Consider the following 12044-nt stretch of genomic DNA (forward strand, 5'->3'; position numbering starts at 1 on the left):
GGCTCAGTCCTTGACGCAGCAGACGCGGGTTTGATTCCGACCTGCTGGCCTTTACTGCATGTTGCAAACCACCCAAAGCAAATACAAATATCTGAATTAGCCGCTAAGTGACTTCTGTACAGTACATCACAGACTAAACACAGTTGATGTTACTTGCTGTTTCACTGTGTGGCAGCAACAAAAGACTCACAGCTGCCGAGCAATAAATCAGAGACAAGAGGAAAATGAAACCTCTACTTTCCTCTCAAAGCAGCAGGTGGCGCTATGGTATCTCTGCCGGGGTCCTCCACAGAGACATCAAGCATGAGCTTCAGTGTGTGAGACCCCCAGAACTGGCTCCTGCATCAGGCCAATAATAAATAGCACACCAATCGGGGTCTGTTTTAACTGGTATGATTTATTAAAAGTTAGTGCATTAGATCAAAGCAATAATTGAAGTTATGATTAAGGAAATGACGGGATTGGGACCCATAGACAATGAAAAATGGATGCGTGGATGGACAGACTAGCACACAGATCTCATTTGATAAATAATTCACAGTTGGATGAAATCGGATTGAGATTTGATCCAAATTGAGAGCCTATTTGTAAGTGTTATTATTTTTTTTTTTTAAAGAAGGACTTTTGTCATGAGATTTGCTCCATACCCTCTGCCAGGAAGCTCTCTAGCTGGTGGCATGTTGCTCTGAGGATCATCATTGTCATCATATGCAATCCAGCATTAAGATGGATGCTGCCTGATCCCATCAAGATAATGGGTTTCATGTCTCCTGGCGTTGGTGCAGGGGGGGGGGGGGGGGGGGGGGGGGGGGGGTTGAGAGGTGGTGGGACAGTGAACATCTCTGCAGCTGATTTCTTGTTTCTTTGTTTTCTCCCTCATCTCTGCAGGCATGTCGACCCTACGAGTCTACGGTACAGCACATGCTGCCATGAAAAAAATTGCTGTTCGTCTTAATGCAAAATAATAACCTCAGAAGTTATGGATGCGTCCTCAAGTTAGAAGCAAAGAGGACAATTTGGGTTTCCAGCCAGCGAGGACAAAAGAAAGACACTTTGTTCACAGTAGAAGGGTTGTTCTGTCTCTATAATGGAGAGAAATAGAGAAACAGTGAGAGAGAGAGAGTGAGAGAGAGAGACAGAGGGGGGAGGTTAGCCCTGAACCTGTCACCGCAGGAGAGGTCATGTTGGATCTGTTTCAGGCACTCTGGCTGCGTTCAAAAACATCCATGATCATTTCCAAATTTGGGATCATATTTGGCGTGTACGGATGTAAACTATCACTCAGTAATATGTATTGTCAGTGCTGTCAAAAAGTCCAGATGAACAATAATAAAGGACACAGCATACACTTCTTTCTTTTGTTTCCAACTCAATCCTGTTACAGTATTTGTCTTAACTCAATGTGGCAATGTAAAATTACTCTATTACAGTATGTTACAGTACACTACAAGGACGGAAGTATTAGCAGTAAAGTGTACCTGAAACAACAAAAGTAGAAGTCCTCATGATTGACTGTTTTCATAAGGTTATAGATTATTGATGCATTGACCTGTAAGCAGCACTTTAATGTTGCAGCTAGTCCACAGTAGGTGGTGCAAAAAGACTCCTATACTAGTATTGTTTGTTGTATATTTTAGGTGGTGAAATATTAAGCAATGCATCATGTGTGGATCTACTGCATACTTAGCATGCGAAAAACGTAATCTGCAATGAGACTTTGAATACATTTAACAGAATACAAAGGATACTTTCTTCTGAAATGTCATCCTTGTATTACTTGTGCGTACAGTATAAAGTAGCAAAATGAAAATACTCAAGTTAAAGTATAGTACTTACAGAACTTAAGTTTGGTTGCAGCTTTGCAATCAAATGTCTTCCCTGTCAAGAATTGAATATTCCATAACCATTCACACAGTATAAGCAAAGTGCCTTTGGATCCAGTGTGGTATCTATATATGTTTATAGGAGCCATATTCACTCTATGTAATCTTTCATTACTTGCTGCATGTAAAAGTATTAATACCACAGTGTAAACATGGCATGTAAAATAAACAATCCTGCAATCACAACTGTACTACAGTAAAGAGTATGACAAATACATTTTGCCTGAAGAGGAACTGTATTGATGTACATTAATAAAGTCAAGGGACTCTCTTCGAGTAAAAAGATTAAAATCAAAGCAGCATAGGTCGAAATATCCAGACTTTTCCCTAGGCCCTGGATCCTACATTTCCCATAAAGCAACTTATTTGTTGCATAGATAGTGTCAACTTAGATAGTGTTTTTCATTGAACGCTCCCTGCCTGGTAAATGTTCATGTTTCTCAAACTCCACACCTCCGGTTTGTAACTAAATCTTTTTGTTAGAAAATGAGTAGACTCCATGGCCAAACGTATTTATGATAAAATCCTGAATTCCCCTTTAAAGCTTTATTTTCCTACAACAAGTAAAAATGTCTGCCAGTGCAGTGGGAACATTCTAGCAATTTAACAAACAATTCTTATCACCAGGTCCACCTACTAATGAATAGTTCACACTACAGGACTTTCAAAGTTGCCAGATCGCTGTGCTCTTCACACTACACAACTTGCTGTCTTGTAATCGGGAGTCTTAAGAGTCGTTGTGGTTTTCACACAACATGGCTGACCGGCAAGGGGGGCACACACCACAGGATCTTTCACCAGGAATCCCATGCCCTTTTGCTTATTGTTTTCATGCTCTCCATGTGTTTATCATGTTAGCACTTACCTATTTTATCATGTAGCAATTTGGGATTTGCCTAAATACAAAGTGCACAACAAATTAAATTCATTGTTATTATTATTATTATGAGTCTGTCTGCTACTCACACACGAGAAGTGACGTTGTTGTTTTTTGTTTAGGGACAGAATTTTTCATTAGCAATCCGGAAAACTTTCCAGGTAGTCATGCTGTTATCAGATGCAACAGTGACGTGACAAAATGTGGTCCTGGAGACACCTACTGTGGCGGTAACTACCACGCTGGTAGCGTCACAACTGTGTAAGATGCAGCCACGAAGCTTTGCAGGTGTGTAGTTAAGATCAAAATAAAAGCGGAGTTCAAAGATGGGTGCGGTGCCGTAAGTAAGGGGGTAGGAAAAGGGGAAAGGGGCCTTGGCCCACACACTTTACGCCCCTGGCCTAATTAGACATTGCAGCTGGAGTATTGCCGTGAAGGTCTCTAGTTTTGATGTTAACAAAATAGCCTGATTCATCACGTCTTTATTACTTATAGCCTGTTTTTCAAAGTGCAACAACTTTTGCCTGTGTTTCAAATGCAACAGAGCGTGAAGCTCCTATTGTTACACGCGACCCCTCCTCCAGGATTCCCCTCAACTGGTGTCTGCGCTCCTATTGGCTGTAGCTCCCGACAGGACCGGATCAGATATTTAGCCTGCTAGATATCTCGGATGTGTCTGCAATGCAACGGCGAGTTTCAAAAAAATCCGGGCTAAAGTCATATGGTGTGAACTAGGCATTAGTGTTTCCGAACTTAAGCCACATCTTTTAGTTTTTCTCAATAAATAAAGACCCAGTTGCCATGGTCATATGACCTGCAATGTTGGTCACGTGTTAAAAGGAGGTCACATAACAGGAACACCTTCCCAGACAATTTAGAAAACTACAGGTCAACTGCTTTTTTAAGAGGTCAAGAATGAACAGTAAAGCTCAACATTTCAGCATGTCATAAATGCAAATGTGTAGTTTTATTTGTAGCATTTAAACATTGAGAACCCTCATGCAGCCTGAATGGAACAATTCTACTGTCAAACTGAATTCAGGCTCCTTAGATCGATCGAATAGTCAACTATTCGGGGTCACCCCTACAAGATAATATGAATATAAATATATCCAAGACACTTCCGATTATCATTTAATGCCACTTCTGAATTAGGGTACTGGCAACTTTTTTGGTACGATTCAGGTACTGAGTAGGGCCGCACGATAGAAAATATGCGATCTGCAATAACAACAATATCACTTGCGATTCAGTATTCTGCCGAAATACAAGAAATTGCTTGTTGAATTTGAAACAAATATAAATAAATCATTTCCAACATTTTTTAATTAAACAAATTGAACATGGAATTAAATACAAAAGGTACCACAAATAAAAGAATGACGCTTAAGTTATAAAGCAAGAGTTTTCTACTGATATTTTCTTTCAAATTACACTTTTTTTGAATGTCCTACGCGAGCCTTTTGCGATGTGTATTTTGCGGCAGTTGATATATCATTGGGGATGAAAAAATGATATATTGTGCATCCTTAGCACTGAGTATATCATTTTAGGATGAAGACAAACAATTCTAGAAAAATCTTGAAACCAGTTGATGTTTGTGTCTGCAGTGTGGAGGAAGACATATTCATCTCCCGTTGTCTGTCGGCCCCCCCTCACTCCGACTCCCCGGCCACCCAAACCCTGCAGTGTGATTCACCTAAATTAGGAGACGGGGGTGGATGGTGTGGGTGAGTGGGCAGGGCATGCAGAGGAGTGGATGTCTCGAGGTCAAATGCAGAGTGGCGAATTGGGATGGAAGCAAACTAATGAGTTTTTTCGTTCTCTCCCTGCCCCGGACCGCTGGCATCACCTCGCTGTCCTGTCAATCCACCTCACCCCCTCCACCCATCTTCTTCCCCTCCCATCTTTCTCTCTGTTCCCACCTTCACCACCCAGAGAGAGAGACAGAGAGAGAGAAAAAACAGGAAAAAACAGTTTATTTCTGAACAGGCCTCTTAATCTATTTGGACTGGGAGTAATAGGACATTTGCATGGCGAGCACAGCGAGGTGTCAGCGATAACCATGGGGTTGTGACATCCCCTCCGAAATATGCTGAGCTTTCGCTAACCTCTCATCAAACACGCTGATCTTTATGGACTGTATCATATTGTGCCGTAATGTGCTTTATTGTCCACAGAATAAGCTTTTCTTTAAGGTAATTGGAAAGCGGGAAATGGCCGCTATCGGCGGACTTTTTAAATACATTATTCCTGAAATGTGGCTTGTGTAATGACCCTGTCGGTGTAAAACGTGAGATTTATCTTGGCAGCAGAAATTGATCCATTTCACCTTTGTCTAATGGAAATTTTTATCAAGGATTATCTGTTTATGTAAATGAGCGTGGCCCCTGGAATGGAGGGGATAAAAGAGTCTGGAGGGGGGAGCAGTTAATCTAGGGCCTCTTTACGTGTCAGTCTGGACATAATGCATACAGGATTCATCTCCATGGGGGTGGTGTGTGAGTGTGTGTGTGTGTGTGTGTGTGTGTGTTCCTGTACCTCTATCTCTGTGAGAACCCGGTGGACTTGAAGATCTTCACAGTGAAGATATTTTTGCTTACACAGGATGTTTTTTTGATGTTCCTCAGTTTTTTACACGGCTGTTTTAGAGGCAGGACTTGGGCTTGGGAAACTTGATTAGTGAATACAGTGCTGCTGATGTAGTGTTGACGTGTAAAGAACCATTCAAATGGTAACTTTAATGATATCCTGAAACAATGTCCCTTCTTGGGAAACAAGACATCATTCTGCACAGATGTCAGATCATGGGGGCTTCAAAATTTGAATTAGCTGTTAAGGAATAAATGTCAGTGGTGGTGAGTACTACCACCATGGTGTGTGTATGTGTGTGTGTGTGTAAGAATGTCTTCATACTAAGAAATCAACAAGTCCCCATTAAAGGGAAATCTGAAACAACCATATGAGCTTTTTTTCTGACCTGGAGCCCAAATTGGTGGGATGAAGACAACTGTAAACATGGACACTTCAACACGCACTGCTGCTAAACCCTCCTACTTTATTGAATCATTGTTGTCTATGAGGGATTGATCTGGAACTGAAAATAAAAAGGCCAACAACTAAGTCTTGCTACAGACACTTACTTACAATGTCAAAAACAATGTTTGCCAATATTAAAGATGTATTTCATGTATTGCAATATGAGGGCAAGTCACTCATTAGTGTAATGTCAAAAAAGGCTTTGAATGTGCACAGCAAAGCATTCGCTCAGCTTGTGTTGGTGTTATTTCTGGCCCCATAGTGTCTATTCATGGTCTATTCATCACAGAGGCTTTTAGCATATTTCCATATCATAAAACTTTTCACAGACAGCACCGCTATGTGCGGCATTATACGGTAACTCAGACGTTTGGACATGTCAGCTGCAGAATAGATGGCACATTTTGGCTCATCGGCCGCGCAGCGTGAAAAATGAATGAATAGCGTGGAAGCTGTGTGCCGTGGTGGTGGGCTACAGTCGCTTAGAAGTGGGGCTGTAAAGATTGACAAGCCCCCCTTGCTTGTGTTTTCATTGCAGCGGACGCTTTTGATGTTTTATGGGAGAAGCCTCGCCTTGTTGCTGGAGTCTTTGCCGTGACAGCAGTGCGACGGTCTTGAAATACAGCTGGTGGGGGGATTCTCCACGGAGGGCAGCAAATGATGCTTCACCGGGAGCCAGCAGTCCCCCGGTGGCCCCCGCTGTCATCTGCCATCCTGACAGGCAGACAGAGAAGGAGATAGAGAGGGGAGAGTCAGCCGGGCTAAGTGACAGACACGCCAATGTGACCCAATCCACCAGAGGGAAGACTTCATCACTGTCTTAAACGCCCTGATGTTCTCAGAGGCTAGAGACTGAGAAGACCTGGTTTGAGCCAGGGCTAACCTCGGCCCACGGCACCCCTCCTGATCAAATGGAGGCCATGATGCATCACAGTGGCCACAGTTCAGATACTGAGGGGAAGGAGCAGAAAAACAGAGAGATGCTGTGATACAGAGGACGATGCATGGCATCAAGGATAATGCTGCTGAACAGTCACTGCACCCAAAGCTACAGCAAAAACATTGACTATTACACTCACTGAAGAATTCACTGGTCTAAAACGGCTTTTGGTAAATTCAGCCATTTTAAAACTTGGGGGTATCTTCTAAGATTTGAACCATATTACCGAATATGAAACAATTGTATTAAAGAAAATAAAGGTGAAAACACCCAAAGTGTCTGTACAGTTAGGATACAACAGAAAAAGTCCATGTGCATAAAGCCACAGTAGGTAGTTGAACCATGAAGTAGCTCTGCAATATCTAAATGCATGTTCCCATTTAATGATTTAGATAAAACGTTTAACATTCACCTATTAAATATGTGGTTTTAATAACAGTTTTTTTAACAACCTGTGATATTGTCTGTGTTGCTCACTGTACAGATTCCATGTCCACGGAAAATCAAAAAAAAACGCTGTTAGTAGAAAACTGAATTGATGGTTAAAACTTCAACAAACAAAAGCAAACAAACAGTCTCTGAGAGTCAATGAGAGTTTTCCCATTCGATCCGATGTAGACATGAAGATGATGGAGTACTACTCAGCCTGCAAAAACAGTTTTTTGATGTCCTCTATGGTTCTGGAGGGAGCTTTGTCAAGTCTTAAAAAAATAACGCTGGTCATGTCACTAAGGCTATATTAGTTTGAACTGCATTATGGAAGTGTAGGATCCAGTGTTTTTGGTGCTTGACTTGTACTGTGGTCTAAAAGATATATATATAGGATATAGAATATATATATCGGCCCTGCTACATCAATTTTTGGTAATTCTTTTGTGCGTCCCCCAAAACCAAACAACTGGAGTCCTCTTGTTGTGATGTTGTGTACAATCCACAGCACTGATCGAATAATTCACCTTCTGTTTTCATCATACAGGACTGAACTATATTCTTTGGCCAGCACAAAACCAAGATGAATGGCTGATATTCTCTCAACTAAAAAGATAATCCAAATTACACACCATGGATTTATGGTATTATGAGAACTCATTACTGTGTTCCAAGTTTGCAATCTATTCATTTCAATAAAAGTTACTCAACAGGCGCATATGCAAAAGCTAGTTCTTTGAGGTTTTGTGTCATTGCTGGCTTCATTTCCTACATAATGATTTCTTAATTTGAAACCTTAAGCAGCTTTACTGCACCCGGATCCATTCATGTGAGCATCTGAGATTCAACAATCCACTTGTGTCAGTATCTCTCCATGTCTACAGCCCTGACCCATCATGGTGATTCACCGGTGGGACGTGTGTGAGTTGTTGTGGCTCTATAATTGCAGGAAAGTGCTTTTCCAGCCAGTTCAGTCAGTGTATCTGTCCCTGAGAGACACACGTGGAGAGCATTTCATCCTTTTGACTTCATAAAGAACTCACAGTTCTGAGGTCAGCCGTCAACTCCAGCATCTCACTAAGGTCCCCAGACCAGAACCAAAGCACCTATGAGGCCAGTGAGACTTAAACACTTCCCATCCCTTCCATCCATGACTCCTGATATACTGGGACCAAAATGTAATTAAAAGGGGGCTTTAAATTGCCCCCAAGCATTAAAAATGGATCCTGTCGGCAGCAAATGGAGCATCTCCCTGCTCATCTGCCGACATCTTGTCCGGTCCTTGAGGGCTGGAGGTCCAGACAGATGCTCCTCAAGGAGGCGAGGGAAGGTTTGTTGGTGCCTCAGGAGGAAGTGGATGTCTGTGACCGACTGGAGCCTTTTTGGAGGATCCTTGAAGGCATTAAGTCAGAATATTGTTGCTGAAAGATGAAACAGCAGTCCAAGAATTGCAGGTTGTTATTAGTAAATTAAATTCTATTTAAATGATTACATGTCTTTATTTAAGTAGGTAGTCTTGTTTACGTAAAGACAGGTTTTTGGTTTAGAGGCCTGTTGTCAAGAGGTGGAATCAAGACAGTTCTGTAAGATGTACAGCAATAATAAATGAATGAAAAGTTGAATTTCTAAGTAATGGAAAATGCTCAGTTAAATACACTCAGGGGTTCTGCTGCTACAGCCTTTCTTTTCTGGAATCATTAGTAACCTATGGTCTAATGTTAGTGAATGTCAGCTAACTTTACATATATGTTGTTGACACAGGTGTAAATCAATCAGTAAATCCATTTTATAATAACAAGACAAAAAATTAACTTTGGTTCAAGGGCATACATTTGTAAAATAAACCATTTCTGATTTTAACTCGTGAGAATTTATGTTCCCCTTCTGTTCCCCAGTTTGTTTTTGTTCTAGACGAAGCAGCTTGAGAAGGATCTATTATTATGCAATGAACTTGCTTACTACACCTAAAAATGTAAAAGAGCTTTGAGGAAGCACAGTAGGTGATCTATAAACTTAAACCACAGTGAACCACACAATGTTCCCTGACGAACACCATCACAAAGAGCTGATTCCACATCTGTAAAGTTCTACCTAAAGGCAGTTTTTGGGGATTTTTTTGTTGTTGTTCAGCGGTGCTCAACAGTCTTGTAAAAAGTATACTTGTAAGAATGAAACGTGTAAGAACCCTAATGGTGAATATTCATTTTCTACACTGTGACTATGGATCAACCAAATCAGTCCTAAACACAAAGCCACACAAGTGAAATGTGCTCCCTCTTCACCAATGAGGAGCAGCTGCTTGCTGCAGGAAGGGGCTAACCACATGAGCTCCGGTGTCTTCCCTCCACACTTAGATTACATTACCATGAGCTTAGTGGCGAGGGCACCGTTGCATCAAAGAAACAGCTATTGCTTTGAGTGTAAGAGGTGTCTGACTCTCTGCAACTCCCCCCCCCCCCATGCTCACTCTCTCTCTCTCCAGCCTCTTGCACCCTGTGTCAGAGCCTTCTCCTGTCAGTAATTTGTTGCTAATCAGCTGTCAGCTCGGAAGCGATGATGAGGTGATCATCGTGGGCGGTGGAAGGTAATGGCCTTAAAAGTCACAGAGTCAATGTCAATGGGATCACTCGGATTCAATCAGGGGCGGCCCGATGAAGGATGGCACCCGCTGACATTACCACTCATTTTGAGCCCAAGCATCTGGGCCCTAGTAAATAACCATCAGTGGGTGGGTCCGGGGGACAGGTCATTAGCCCTGAGAAAAATAAATATCTCCTCTCTCGTGAAGGCTGCAAGTCATTTAGCACAGACTAGGAAATTTCACCCTAGATTAAGTATGATGAGCCAATATCAGTCAGAGGAGAGGCCATACTGAGCGGGGGGCCCTGATGAGACGCAGGGAAAATTTATACGCAGGCTTCAGTAAATGTAATATGATTTTAAAGGCGAGAAAGTGTGTTGGCACAGGGCTGGAAGGAGGGACAGGACCACTTGAAACTAGTGTTTGACTGATGGTTTTTTTTAAGAGCTGATGTCTGTGGATTGATGCTGCTGATCGCTAGTACTTTCTGCTGATATTTTACATTTTCAAATTTGCCTAATTTAAAGGCAGATTTAAAAAAAGACATAGTTTCCTGTATATTTATATTGTTGTCAGGGTGGGAAAGACTTCTCAACACCAACACTGGAAGACATATCTGGTTTTGTGGAGTCAAACGATTTCATCAATGAATAGAGTGAAACTGAGCATTTGAAGGTTTCCACATAGCTATAGTCAGAGTAGAGCCTCCATTATTTTAGAGGCAGGAAGCAATGACTGACTGATATTCAATACTTTTTTTTAAATGTATTTTATTAGTCCCTTTCTCTTTTCTCTTCCTTTTTCTTTCTTAATTTGCTTTCTATCTTTATTTCATTCCTTTTTATAAATGTAATATGATGATGTGTTGACTACAGATTAATATTAGCTTTTCTGCTTACTCTGGCACATTTACATTTTGAGTGTAAACGACAATGTGCATTATCCCTTTTAAATAAACAAATAAATAAAGTTAATCATCTGATCATATTTTAATTTATTTTTTTCTTAGTCACTGCAAGCGCACAGCCAAGTTTACAACCTCTGAGTGCAGTGCCCAAAGGCAAAATAAATAATGTACAAAAGGGAAAGTTCAAAACATTGAAAGAAGTGAAATACTATATAAAATTACAATAAGTAGTTATATACTGTATGGGAAGTTCAAATGTTAAACGTTAAAAGTGAGTCAGTTGTAAAAATGTATGCCATACCATCTGAAAATGTGAAGTAAAATATCTAAAATAAATAATAAAACATCTCTGCTGGACCTTAAGTGTGTCTCCCTATTATCTTGCCAATAGCCCTGAGAGGTCAAAGTCCAAATACATAGATAGATAGATAGATAGATAGATAGATGTTTATTGATCCCAAGAAAAATGGGAAATTTCGGTGTTGCAGCAGCAAAATCAGTCACAAAGCACAGAATATAAATATAAATGAAATACTAGGAAAAATCTAAGGGCTGATTCCACACAATGTTCCCTGACAAAATACCAATGATCTTGATAGGAGGAGGGAGGACAGACATGGGACACATTTGCTGTTGCTAAGTTAAAGGAGGTGTCTAATGGGCTAATTAATGCTGTGGCTTCTACTGTGATCCCCCCTCAGCCCCACCCTGCAGGTCAAGCGCTCACAGCATGAACCACAGCTTGAAAAATCTTGCAAAGTTCTTACATCACACAAGCAACGCACACACACAAAAAAGCCCTCACACGTGATGCCATTGAGTATGTTTACATGCACACTAATATTCCACTGTTTTTCCTAATATGACAATATTCCGAATTTGATACAGGTCATATAAACAGCATATTTCGTTTGGATATTCAGAATTAGGCCTTTTATCAAATTTAGCATTTTCTGATTAAGACGTGGGATCCGCCGGTATTATTTTGGATTTAGAGGCATTCTTTGGACATGTATACAACACATTCAAAATATGCGTCTTAATCAGGGGTTTTTACCAGAATTTGCTACAGTTTCTCTTGCCTGTTAACGGCTTAGTGCTCAGTGCATTGCTATGGCTGTTACACAAACCAACTGGCCAAGAGTTTGCAAGGCTGGGGTAGAGGTGCATACAAAAGCCCACATCTCTGGTAGGGAGGATGAACACACCTACTTTTAAACTATTACTTCTTCAGAAAGACTTGGGTATCTATCGAGATTTGCGCAAATATCGCAACACCAACGTTTTGAAGAAGGTGACTGAAGAACTGAAAGAGGGACACTGTGTTTGCAAAGGTCCACCACTGGTGAAAAACTTGGAAAAAATCCTCTTTTTTCCACTGCTGCATG

The sequence above is a fragment of the Etheostoma spectabile genome, chromosome 5 (genome assembly GCF_008692095.1).
Source record: "Etheostoma spectabile isolate EspeVRDwgs_2016 chromosome 5, UIUC_Espe_1.0, whole genome shotgun sequence".
Lineage (NCBI taxonomy): Eukaryota > Metazoa > Chordata > Actinopteri > Perciformes > Percidae > Etheostoma > Etheostoma spectabile.